This window comes from Balaenoptera acutorostrata, chromosome 18 (assembly GCF_949987535.1).
Source record: "Balaenoptera acutorostrata chromosome 18, mBalAcu1.1, whole genome shotgun sequence".
NCBI lineage: Eukaryota > Metazoa > Chordata > Mammalia > Artiodactyla > Balaenopteridae > Balaenoptera > Balaenoptera acutorostrata.
In genome coordinates, this window is record NC_080081.1 from 79028715 (window position 1) to 79042225 (window position 13511).

At 42.4% G+C, this 13511-nt stretch overlaps 1 long non-coding RNA gene across 1 annotated transcript; it reads right to left on the bottom strand.

Annotated features, from left to right (window-relative positions):
- Positions 1 to 8563: 8563 nt before the first annotated feature.
- Positions 8564 to 11461, bottom strand: LOC130705591 (uncharacterized). The gene is made up of 3 exons (XR_009005870.1): positions 11405 to 11461; positions 10647 to 10746; positions 8564 to 8717 (listed from the first exon to the last, which is right to left on the bottom strand). It is a non-coding gene; the product is annotated as an uncharacterized LOC130705591 (long non-coding RNA).
- Between the last annotated feature and the right edge of the window lie 2050 nt (positions 11462 to 13511).

Here is a 13511-nt window from a genome sequence, read left to right on the forward strand (position 1 = left end):
AGCTGTAAAATCTTGTCTCAAATAGACCTACCGCAGGCCTGCATTGTTTCAGACGGTAATAGGACTCACTTCTGAAATGCCTTTGTATTAAGTCTAAAAGATGGATGAAAACTGGAGAGCTTCACACGGTTGTTATTTATGACTCTTCCTGTCTCACACGAGGCTCTCGGCAGCACTCTGCAAGCCTGTGTGAGCTGCAGTTTCGTAGAAATTACAGCCCCGGGTGTGTGACAGCAGTTCAAAGCCAGCCCGCCCAGGCCACTGCTCACAAACGTGTTTAAAGGTTTCTAACTTGGCATAAAGCAGGGTCCAGAAGGATTAAAGAGTGAAGTGTTGGCTATCAATCTAGAAAGAGTGTTTTTCATAACATTTGAAGGGGAAAAAAAGTAATACATTGTTGTTTCCACAGAGAAAGTTTTTTTAAAGTTGCAGAATTCTTGTCTTAAGGGGAAAAAGACCTGTAAACTGTGACCAAGCAAATGCATTCATCTAATCAAGAGTTAACAGGTAGTCAAAGGATGGATGGCTTTTTTTTTAACGTGATACAATCTTAGATTCCCTATCAATTCCCCATGATTGATTTTCACAGAAATTCTCCCAAATTTTCCCCCAGGTAAGGCTCTAGCATGACTATTCACCAGTGGTCATTTACTTTAGAGCCACTTCAAGCCTTGTCTTTTCTCCTAAAGCCTCAGTTGTCACTGGAAAAATGTCACAAAGAAATCTTCTGAACAATAGAACCAGCTTCCCTTTTAACCTCTCCAGGTACCAAAGGCAAAACGCTGTAAAAATAATTATATTTATGCATAAAATATTTATTCAAAACCTACAGGGAATGTCTACAACTGTCACTAGTCACTGTTTTAAGAGCTAGTGTGTATTCTGGCATTTACCATATACTAACCACATAACCTCATTAGTTCTCAAGGAAGATTTGGAATTGTGTTGAGAATGGGGATCGTCTCAGATTTCTTTGAATCCTTTTCTATCTGTGGTGCAGTTAACAGCATTTTGTACATAATGGGTGTTAAATTAAGATTTAGTCGAGTGATGGAAAACAGAAACAAATGAGAGTCTTTTCTCCAGAGCGAGATACCACACGAAGTCGAATCAGTCCTGCTCCTGAAACTCACCCTTGAACTCTGCACACGATGCTCAGCACCGACTCTTAGTCTCACACCGGGGGTCCTGTCTCACAAGGTACAGTTGCCCATTGTTAAGGGCTGAACAATGTGCGTGTCCCTCCAAGATTTGTGTGTCACAGTCTTGCCCCCCAGGACCTCAAAATGGGATTTTATTTGGAAAAAGGGCCTTTAAAGAGATAATTAAGGTGAAATGAGGTCATTGGGGTGGGGCCCTGATCCAATATGACTGGTGTCCTTATAAAGAGAAGAAATTAGGACACAGATACACACAGAGGAAAGACCATATGAAGATGCAGAGAGAAGAGGGCTGTCTACAGCCCAAGAAGGGAGGAAACCAACCCCCCCAGCACTGTAATCCTGGGCGTCCAGCCTCCAGAACTGTGAAAAAACTGATTTCTGTTGTTTAAGCCGCCCCGTCTGTGGTACCTTGCTATGACAGACATAGCAAACTAGTGTACTCTTATGAAACTCTATATCATCTTTTGAAATCTGCGTAAAAAGAGTTTGAAACCACCACGTTTTTTCCTTTATTTGATCCTCAGCTAGCAATCTGCATCTGTATATGCGTCCATGTGTGTGGATGATGAGATAAACTTTGCGAAGAGCAGTGTCTACATTTGTCTATCTTATCAGAGCTATTTAAAGTTAATGTTGAAGAAGATGTGGTATATATATACAATGGAATAGTACTCGGCCATAAAAAGGAACGAAACTGGGTCATTTGTAGAGACGTGGATGGATCTATAGACTGTCATACGGAGTGAAGTAAGTCAGAAAGAGAAAAACAAATATCGTGTATTAACGCATATATGTGGAATCTAGAAAAATGGTACAGATGAACTGGTTTGCAAAGCAGAAATAGAGACACCCATGTAGAGAGCAAACGTATGGACACCAAGGGGGGAAAGTGGGGTGGGGGTGGTGGGATGAACTGGGAGATTGGGATTGACATGTATACACCAACACGTATGAAATAGATAACTAACAGGAAGCTGCTGTATAAAAAATAAATAAAATTAAATTTAAAAATAAATTAAAAAATAATCATACAGTTAATGTTTTGAGCTCCCTTTCCTGCGCAGATCTGGTGGTGAGCTGCACAATGACGTTCTTCCCTCGGGCAGGAAGTGGAGGGCCAGGCCAAGCTGGGCGGCCGAAGAAGGGCCTTGTCCTAGTGCAGAAGGTGGCCCACATGCTTGGTGGACGGCAGAGTTCTATGTTAAAGGCAACTACTCTTCCAAGAGCAGGTGTGACTTCTTGAGGGTGAGCTAACTTTGGTGGAGTCGTTGAAACCGGTAAGTTTGACTTGGCAATGTTGAACTCTTTGAACGGACTAGCAATCAGCCAGAACGCTTTGTTAGAGACATTCTATACCAGAAAATGCACAAACTTGACTGAAAGAAAGAACCATAAAATAAATTATATGCAAGAAAGGTGCTGGTTTCAGCTACAGTTAGGCTGTTTTATATTGTCTCCGAGGCCACCCCACCCAGCTTGGATGGATGGGCCCGGGGGAGAGATGGAGGCTGCGTGCCCACAGCTGTTCTGACCGGGCAGCTTCGTCCAGGTGCCAGCGTAGCCTGACGCATCTCTCTGTTACAAAAACAACAACGAAACACGTAGCCTAGCAAAAAGCCAGGTGTACCCCGCTGTCTGAGCGCCCGTGGAAATCGTGCGGGAAGTCTCAAATCGTGCGTCAGAGTCTGCATCTCCACTCGCTTCTCTAGGGAGTCTGGGTTGGATACATGACGATGCTGCTACAGAAATACCCTGATGTATTTAGCGACATGGAGGAATCCCGGTAAGACTCAAAGGGAAGAAAGTGCTTAGGTGAGGCCAGTACAGTCGAGTTGCTGTACAGTTAAATCCGAATGAATAAATTCAGTGGGGCTTGGTGATTTTCGTGTTTTGAAAAGGATTATTATTCAGACCGTCCAGAGGCCTCATCCGTCCTTCCCTGGTTCGACTGGCTCTCTGCCTCGACTCCAAACACACTCTGTCACCCAGACCTGCTGGTTCTTTCACTGCGGTGTCTCCAGTGCTGTCTCTGACTCTCTTTTTTGCTTCACAGCTAGACTTCCGGGGTGCTCCTGCCTCTCACGACGTCTGGCTTCAGCGCCGTGAGCCTGGCTGACTGTGATTCCCGAGCCTCTGGCAGGGGCCTCCTGTGGCCTCTCAGGCCCTGCACTTGTTTTCCACACGCATGCGGCAGAATGCTCCTGGGACCCTGTCTGTCTTCCCCTCCTGCCCACCTCCCATTTGCTTGGTGCCAGGCATGCCCAACCCCTTCCCAATCCCACCCCTTCCTCTTTGGAACCCCGAACACTTGGGAGGCCTTGCCCCTCATCTTTGTTTCCCTTGGTCCTAACGTTACCAAGTCCAAGCTCGCTCTGCTTGCCGCACGAGAGGTCAGGGAATCAGAGGCGAGGTGCGGAGGCAAGGAAGATGACTTCATTCGGAAAGCTGGCAGACCGAGGAGATGGCAGACTAGTGTCTCTGAGAAACCATCTTTTTGGGGTCTGGATGCCAGTTTCATTTACAGCACAGAGATGGGGAGGGGATGGGGAAGTAAAGTAAAAAGGCCATACGTTTTGCAGATGTCCCATGGGATGGCCAGCCTCGGGGAAGGGATGTGTTCATTTCTTCTTTCCCGCAGCCATCCCCAGGTGGATGGGGTCAGATGTCTCCCTAGGAGCTGAACAGAGGCACTTCAGTTTGACACTCAGGCAGAGGGGCAGAGTTCCCCGAGGCAGGCCATTACGTATGATTATAATAACAAAAGCAACAAAAAGCAAATGTTAAAGTCAAAGAAACAGAACGCCAGTCCGATTTAGCTCTCCCCTGTTACACTAACGAGGTCCTCCCGTGGGCTGAGGCTGTTCCCCGTGGGTGTACAGGTGGATGTTAGATTCGGTCCCTGCTGGTCCACACCCGTCCTCACCACCTCACTGTGTGCCTGAGTCCTTAAGCGCTGGCTTTGGCACTGGCAGCCCGGGCTTTGAATCCCCGCTCCAGGATTACTCTCTGTGCCTTGGACAGTTACCTAAACACCCGGATCTTCTTTACCTCCAGTGTCTTGACATTTAATCATTTCATCTCTGAACCTGTTTCTTAAGTGAAGTTCAGTGGGACAAGGGGGCATGGGATGGGGGGACTCGGGGCCGCAGCTCAAAAGGGGCTGTGAGTTCCCCCACTGCTGCTTCTCCCCTCTCCCCAGGACGGGCTTTCAGCTGCCTGCTCCCCCATCAAGGCCCCCCCGGGTCCCCTCTGGCCTCCCGCTCCGTGCCACCCGGGGACCACTGCTGCAGCCAAGCCCAAACCTTGGGGTGAAGGTGAGCTGGGCGCTCACTGCAGCGTATCCAGCCGGCGATGGGCGGGGCGATGGCGGAGGCCCGGGGGCGCGCTGGCCGGCACCGCCGTGGTCCACGGGCCGCCCTTCCAGCCCGGCCCTGACCCCAGGCCCCTGGGAAGCGGGATGCCGGGCTCGAGGCCACGAGTTCCGCCCGCGTGAAGCCAGAGCACAGGGGGCCCCACCCGGCGGGAGGGAAGGGGGCCCTGCTTGCCCATCGGGTACCCCTGTGCAGGAGGAGGGCAACGTGACGCAGCAAACCAAAGAACCCCAGGAACGGGTGAGCGACCCGGGAAGAAAGTAAAGAGCTCTGTGTTTCAGTGTGGTTATAAGCACTATTTTCCTACGTTTTTAAAACCAAGGGTCCTGCATTTTCATTTTGCACCTGCCTGAGTTATGCATAGAATTATTTTGAGAATTAGATGAAATACATGCTAAGCACGTGGAAAATACGCAATAAAAGAGAACTCTTGTTTGCATAGATAGAAGTGGACTCTTCCCAGCTCCCCAGTGCACGGGGGCGGGGGATGGATTTCGCAAGATCTAGGCGGCACCCGAAATAGTAAGCAAAATGGGGGGTGATTTGTGTATAGACATTCTTCTCCCACAATCAAAACATTTCATCGTATTCCGAGAGGGGCTTACGATCCAGAAAGTTTAAGGTTCGCTGCGTTTAAGCTTTAGGAAGAGCACGTGCCAGACACTTGGAAGAGTTGAGAGGAAACCTTCAGAACCTGTCTCTCCGTACATGGGGGGCGTTGAGGAGAGGAGCCTCCCCAGCCAAGTCCTTTAATCACTGGGAAACAGGAGTCTGACATGACAATTTATAATTTCCTGGATCGTCGAACAATTCTCCTTCTAGAAAGAAATACTATTTTGTTCTTAGATCTCATTCTTTAAAAATAAGAAAATTATCTTAAATGTCTTCATAAGACGTTCTCTGTAGGACCCCCATCCTAGCATTAATTTTCCCGTGGTTACGAGTCGACAGCAGAGACAGAAGTCAGCTGCCAGGCACTACGACAGCTCCTCTGAGATGCAGACCCGGCTCCAGAGAGGCAGAACCAGAGCACCGCGGCCCGGCCGTCACCAGGGAAATGAGCACCTAAATGATGGACCACATCTGCCTTACCTTGACTGGAAATCCCACGCATTGGATATAATAAAAAGCGAAAGCAGTATCATTTAAGAAACCCTGTTACTCTAATTAAATGACAATGAACCATAAACGAACCATTTTTGATATGCCTAGCAGAGTCTCAAGGTTTCTTTTTAAAAAGTTTTCCTGGTATGGAAACCCAGAAGTTCTGTGACGGCTGGGACAAGATGGTGGAGTTGTTTAAATACGAAAATGTTTTTTAAGTGTTTCATTTTGATTAACGATATATGTGTTCTTTGCATCGTTCTGCAATGAGTGTGCCTGTAGTGTATCAATGCCTGGGCCTGGCCCCGTTGCGTTTCTGGTGGTCACTAGTGCTGTGCTCAGCTCGGGGACCCTGATGCTTGCTCCGACCTGTACAAGGGTGCTTCTCACACAAGGCTCATTCTGAAGGGAAATCACATGCTTTTTCATTCCTTGAACAGATGAGAAAAGCTGCGGCGAGAGTCTGAAGAACAGAAAGGTAAATAAAGTCTGGGGTTCATTCCATCCTGAACCTCTTTGCCCTCTTGATGGCCTTTCACAGAGATTTCCAGACAATTCCTGGGTACCATCTCTGAGTTCATTCTAGTTCATGATTTCATATGGGTTTGCTTCTCTTCAAATCATTCTGTGACCCAGAGGTCAAGCTACCCCATGCCCCCAAATTAAAATATTGTTGATGAAGGGCAACGGGATTTAGCTCTGAAAGAGGGCATGTACTCAGGGATAGATTCAGATAATTTCCCTCAAAACTTTGTAAAATTATTGGTAATATAATTAGAAATATGCAATTTCAGTGATATGGCTAGATATATTCCCAAAGAAGAATGACAACTTTGTCCTAACAGATATTTCAACTTTTTATTTAAAAAAATTAAACTTAGGCTTACAAAGAAGTTGCCCACACCCTTCACCTGGTCCCTCACAGTGTTAATATCTTACGTAATCATAGTACGATTACCAAAACTAAGCAGTTAACACTGGTATTTTTCCACTAACGTCCGTATTTCTGTTCCAGGGTCCAACGCAGGAGCTCACACTGAATTTAGTTTTTTGTCTCCTTCGTTTCCTTAATCTCTCCTTTTCTTTCAGAACCTTGGCGCTCAAGGTGTACTGGTCAGTTATTTTATACAATGTCCCCTCATTGGGGTTTGTCCTATTTTTTTATTATTATATTGAAGTTGTCCATTTTTGTAAAGGAGATCACAGAAGTGATGGGCCTTTCTCAGTGTGACATCCTGAGGGTATATGATGCCGAGATGTTTTATCATCAGGAATATTTACCTTGATTACTTAGTTAAGATGGTGTCTGTAGCTTTTTCCATTATAAAGATACTGATTTCCTTTTGCAATTAATAAATATCTTGGGAGAGATCCTTTGAGAGTAATGCAACGATTCTGTTTCTCCTTAAATTTTCACTCATACCATTTGGTGAATCTTGCCAACAACAACTATTACTGTGGTGTTCTAGTGCTGATCTAGTGCTGACTTTGTGTTTTCCTAATTGCTTCTACATTCATCAACTGGAACTCTGTAAAGAAGAGCTATCCCTCTTCTCTATTCATTATTTATTCAATTATATACTTACACCAGGATGTTGGACTCATGGATCTTTATTTTATTCTGTGGGCGGTAATCCAGTACTCCATTTATTTCTGTTGTTCAGATTATTCCCGGCTTGGCCATCGGGAGCTCTCTCATGTCGGCCTCTGTGCCCTTGTAATATGTCCTGTCCTCTCCTGAGCACTTCACTCTCTAGTAACACAGAATGCTCCAAGTCTACGTTGTATTTTCTCTGCCTGCATCCTGGAATCAACCACTTCCTCAGAGTTCTGACAAATATGAAAATCATCATTCAAACTTAGTTTGGAAACCATAGGTATCACACAGCTTGACGATATTACGTACCGAGGACTGACAGTCCTCTATTTGCAATGTGACATAAAAACCGTATTCCTCTTAGACCTCAAAACATCAGGAGAAACCCCTGCAGTAAGTGTGATTATGGCCATCTTGCCAATGAGAAAACTAAGAAGGCTAAGAAGAAAAGCAAGTAGTTGCCCAAGATCTTATACTAGAAAAAGAAGGAGCTGGAAAGAAATCCTTTAAGCTGTAAAGCCAGACTCCTGCCACCTTGAAAGAACCAAAACAAAATATTGGAAACTCCTGCTGTCAGCTTGATGGTCAGCCTATGCTGAACTGCAGTGAAAGGTACTTAGAGCAAAACAGTTCTGCTGAAGCCAGGGCGCCCATCCTTTCTTTTATGAAAAAGGTGCATTTTTGACCCCAAGCATTACCTATCCTCATCTGGCATAAAAAGCCATGAAAACTGAGTCTGACTTTGAAATTATAAAACAATCAGAAGGAAATATACTTGAGTCCCAGGAGGAATATTTCTGGTGACGGAGTGCACCCAAACACAGATTGCAAACCAGATATTTTTACACTGACGCTGGGGAGAAGCAAAGCAGGAGGTGGGACGTGTCCTTTCCCACTCAGTCCTGCCGTTTCTGAAAACTCCAAGTTTTGTCAGTCAGCCTACATTCTATTAAAGTTGGTAAATTCATGCAAAAAGGAATGTTCCTTGGACTACAATAAGCTTTTCTTATCCATTTTCCTTTGATTAGGTAACAGATGAGTTTTTAATAGAAGAGCAGGGTATGGGAACATGGAAAAAAGCATAAAATTTAACATTTATGTATTTCCAACTCCTGGCCACAGTCAGAGAGATTTAAAAATGATTAAGTGAGGAATTTATAGCTTCGTGCAATCACATTCATAGCAATAAGATTAAGGCTTTCAAAAGGATGAAAAATGGAAAAACTATAATGCTAGGGGTTTTTTTAGTATATAATCTACTACAGCGAAGACTCACCTTGAATCCATGCGGCCTTGCTGGTAGTTATTTCTGGGTAAAGCGACACTGAAATGACTTTAGAGGACAGGTCTGCTTTATCCCGACTCAAGGAAGAAAAGACGACGTTCAGTAACGTGACAAGTCAGTAACGGGGGTTCCCTGTGTACGAGGTCACATCCAAGTTTCATTTCTGAGTTAAATACTCTGTTTCATGATGGCCTTAGCTGAATCATGAGAGAAGGTATATGTGAATAGACCATGAATACATATAAGTTCATATATGTTTGTACATGTGTATAGATACCTTAATACATATAGTTTTATATAATTGTATTTTGTAAATATTATTATCAGTTAGCTTTGGTAGATGATCATATCTAATATTTATGTATATCATGTATGTATTGCATATATAATAATATAATATAGTAATTATATTTATATCATCTATATAAATATATAGATTTATATGTATATGTATAATATATGTATATATTTTCCCATTTATCAAAGCTAATTGACAGCCAACATCTAGATACACAGTTCAGTAAAAAAATCAATAATTAAAAAAAAATTTTTTTAATCCAGCACTGAAAAACAAATACTCAATCTCTATGCTTCCACCAAAATGGAAAAGAAACAATCTGCTTTACACCAGCTTAAATAAAACTGAAACTGGGGCAAAGCCAAATAACTCGTTTGACCTGACGTACCAAGTTTAGGGGTTTGATTTTGTAATAAGGCAGTCACTGTGACTAGAGGTTTGTTTGCTTTCGCATAATTAGACAACATAGTACATGTATAGCATTTAGTGTAACGCCACACACACAGGCTCTCAGCAGTTTTTACAGGATGGTGATAATAAGAATGATATTGGTGACGAGGACAATGATGCCTGGGTGAGGAGGGACCTAAGTCAGGCTTAGATAATAACCAGGGATAAGTCAGGCTTAGATAATAACCAGGGATGAGTCAGGCTTAGATAATAACCAGGGAAGGCTTCCCTAAAAAAGTGACTCACAAAAGGAGATTTTTTGAAATATTTCTAGTAAGTGTGCTTTCAATGAGAAGGTATCAAATCACATTTAAGGAGGAGGAATATGGGCATTTAGAAAAAATTATAAAAACGTAAAAAAAAAAAAAACAAACCAAGAGGACAAGAGTGTTCCGTGTTGTACTGTTCTCCTCTTAAAAGATGAGGCATCAATTGTACAAAGGATTTGGCCACTAGGAAGACGGATTAAGAAAAACAACGCTGTAAAGTGGAATTAAGCTTGAGGAAGCCTCCTAACTGCCTGATGGATGGTCTTGGTGTATTTTTTCACTTAAACATTCAGACATACGTTGAATCACCGATTTGAGTCGGTGATTACAGGAGTATGGTAGTATAAGACTAGATCTGAGAACTGAGACAGAGATCTTCACACTTTGGTGTGTTTATTAAACATATATAATCCCAAACAAGAACAATCCCTATTCCTAGAGCATTTTTCAGCGTACTGCCAGTAAGTGGAAGATGCTGAAATTGGAAGTATTCTGATAGTAAGGGAGACAGTGAAGAAAGAAACAGTTCAGAGACCTACGGAAAGTCACACCACAGTTACTAGTCGGTCACTCCTTGAACCAATCGTATTCTGACCACCTACTATGTGTCAAACACTGTGTTCAGAGCTGAGGTTATAATAATGATTGAGAGAGAAATCCTCCCTTCCCTGAAGAGTTTAAAGTCTGTTATCAGACACAAATAGATACCGAAGAAATAGTTACACACAGAAATAATTATTTTGCACGGTAGTGTTGTTAAGGAAATAAGCAGGATACTACAGAGGATGACACGGAAGAGGGGCAATCACTGTGCACAGGGGCCACTAGTGAAGGCATTTCTAAAGAGTGGGTAGGAGTTAGCAGAACGCAGGATGGGCATGATGAGGGCATGGTAGTGTCGGAAGCTGGAAAGTGGCTCATGAATCGAGTGTATGTAGAGAGATGCAAAAATATACCCATGCTTTGATTTCAGCCATGGACAAGAGAAAAACCAACATTTACCTAACCTGAATATGTGCTGGGCACAAGGTACGTGTCTTACACTTATCATCTTATTCAACCTTTAAATAATGTAGTGGTGTATGTGCCCACTAAGTAGGTTAACTTACTTGTTCAAATCACAAAATAAGAGATACGACCAGGATTCGTACCAAGGTAGCATGTCTCAAAGTTGCAGTCCTGATCAATAGGCTGAAGTTCTTTACAAGTCTGGACAGGAAAATGATGATAGTTTTATTTACTAGGAAAGCAGAATTGCAGGCTATATTCTTTAGTTTTGATTGTTCTCAACGCTGTTTTAATATTTTGGCAAGAAATAATAGGTTGGCTAATTATCATTTCTACTTTTCTATATTAACTAAAGAGAAATATTGCTGTAGTCTACACCAAAAAAAAATTTTTTTAATAGAAGGACTTAATTTCTTTAAAAAATTTGTTAAAGTGTTTAAAATTATCAAAGTAATAATGTGCATATATTCAAGTGGCACTCTGACACTGACAATTAAAAAAACACAATTGTTTAAGAAAAATGATGGTCCTCAGCCCATCCTCCTAATTTTTGTTCTACTCTTTCCTATCTTTCAGCTGTTTCTAATGTAATTTACCATGGAATTCCCAAATAAATGCTTGGACAGACAGCTATTTCTTGACTTCTAGCTTTTAGACGATATCTATTACTCTCCTTATATAGGCAAACCTCAGAGATATTGCGGGTTTGGCTCTGGACCACAGCAATAAAGTGAGTATTGAGATAAAGTGTGTCACCATAACTTTTTTGTTTCCAGCGCAAATAAAGTTATGTTTACACTATACTGTAGTCTATTAAGTGTGCAATATAGCGTGTTGTCTAAAAAGACAATGTACATACCTTAATTAAAAATACGGGGCTTCCCCGGTGGCGCAGTGGTTGAGAATCTGCCTGCTAATGCAGGGACACGGGTTCGAGCCCTGGTCTGGGAAGATCCCACATGCTGCGGAGCAACTAGGCCCGTGAGCCACAATTACTGAGCCTGCGCGTCTGGAGCCTGTGCTCTGCAAAAAGAGAGGCCGCAATAGTGAGAGGCCCGTGCACCGCGACGAAGAGTGGCCCCCACTTGCCACTAGATAAAGCCCTCACACAGAAATGAAGACCCAACACAGCCAAAAATAAATAAATAAATTAAAAATAAAATAAAGTAAAATAACAAATGTTCAAGAACAATTGGTGTCTAAAAAAAAAAAAAGAATTCCCCCACCCTTGGTATCTAATCAAGTTCCTTTCTACCTCCCCTTGATACCTAACCAATTTCAAAAAAAAAAAAAAAAAAATAGGTTATTGCTAAAACTTGCTAACCGTCATCTGAGCCTTCAGGGAGTGGTAGTAGTAAAGTCAAAGTAGTAAAGTCACTGATCACAGATCACCATAACAAATGTAATAGTAATGAAAAAGTTTGAAATATTGTGAAAATTACCAGTATGTAACACACACACAAAGTGAGCAAATATTGTTGGAAAAAATGGTGCTGACAGACTTGCTCTGATGTGGGGTTGCCACAAACCTTCAATTTGTGAAAACCCCATTACCTGTGAAGCACAATAAATTTAAAAACGAGGTCTGCCTGTATTCAGGTTCAGAATTAATCTATTTTATATAATCCCCCATACCCATAGACTACCCCCCTCCCATTCTTCCAAAATACGTATATCTCCCTTTTGATAAATCAGTAATCAGAGTGTACATTAATATGACTAATAATATTTACAGTTAAGCAGTGTAATATGATTACACCTCCTGGCTTATACAACTTTTAATTATATAGCAATAACAAAAATAAAACCCTTGTCATATCTTATAAAGAATATTAAAATGCCATGCTTTGAAATACGTTCCACATGTAATACAATAGCCTTAAAAGTAACTTTTCAGGTTATCTACTATTAACTTTTTAAAAAATGAGTCTTAGGCTTTCCTTCACTTAAGAAAACATCTAGTTGTTACAGCCTTCATTTTTTATTTCTGTTAAAGATAGGACTAAGTAATATTCCTGCTTTCCCAGTCCAATTCTATTTTGAATTAAACTTTGTCCTGAATTTGTGTATATTTGATATTTCTTGTATTTCTATAAGAATGTGTTAAAGTTTAATCTATGTCTAATAAAGTTATCTAAGGTATTCATTATTGCCTTATACTATCATCTAAAACCCTTGGACATTTCTTTTACAAAATAAGCACCGGTAAGTGGAGGTAAGAAAATGTAAGTTTAGAAGCCAGATCACAATAGCCTAGCGGCTGCTCAGTATTTCTCCCAGTCGGTGGCTGAGTGTGGACGGATGGCAGGTGGGGTGACAAGGACCCCGAAGCATTTTTTCAAACCAACGTCTGCAACCAATCACACAAAAGACAAAATGACAGCGACATTTAGTGATGGGATTGTTTCGTTGCCAGCGTTTTAGTTAGAAAGAGCTTTCGAGATCCACTTAGAGATGGAAACAGTGTGCTGGAGCACCGGGCACTCTCAGGTATGTGAAGAATGTACTCGTATCTGCTTGAAATCTGGGGCCGTTAACAAAGCATCCAGAGCCACAGACACTGCTGCCTGACCCCTTCTGTCAGCCTTCCCCACCCACGGACATTCTTTGCATGACTTGTGCACCGAATTCGCCAGTATTGAATGTACATCAAGATGGTAATTTATGAAGTGAGAAAGCCTCCGCTCTGGACTCAAGTCCTCCTTGCATTAACCCCCTGTATTTTGGGCCTCGCGCCCCACTTCTCTCTGCTTCTCTCCTGGTCTTCACGCTTCGTCTTTAGGTCATTTTGGAGCTTGTGGACACAGTCCCGAAAGTAGCACGCTTAATAAAGGCTGTGACAAACAAACACGCAAACAATGATGGAATTTACTATTGGACGGTAATGTCTCTGTTCCCTGCCTTTATACATGGTGGTGATGATTTTTATTTACATATTCTGTGGTTTGTGTGTTTAAATAACATGA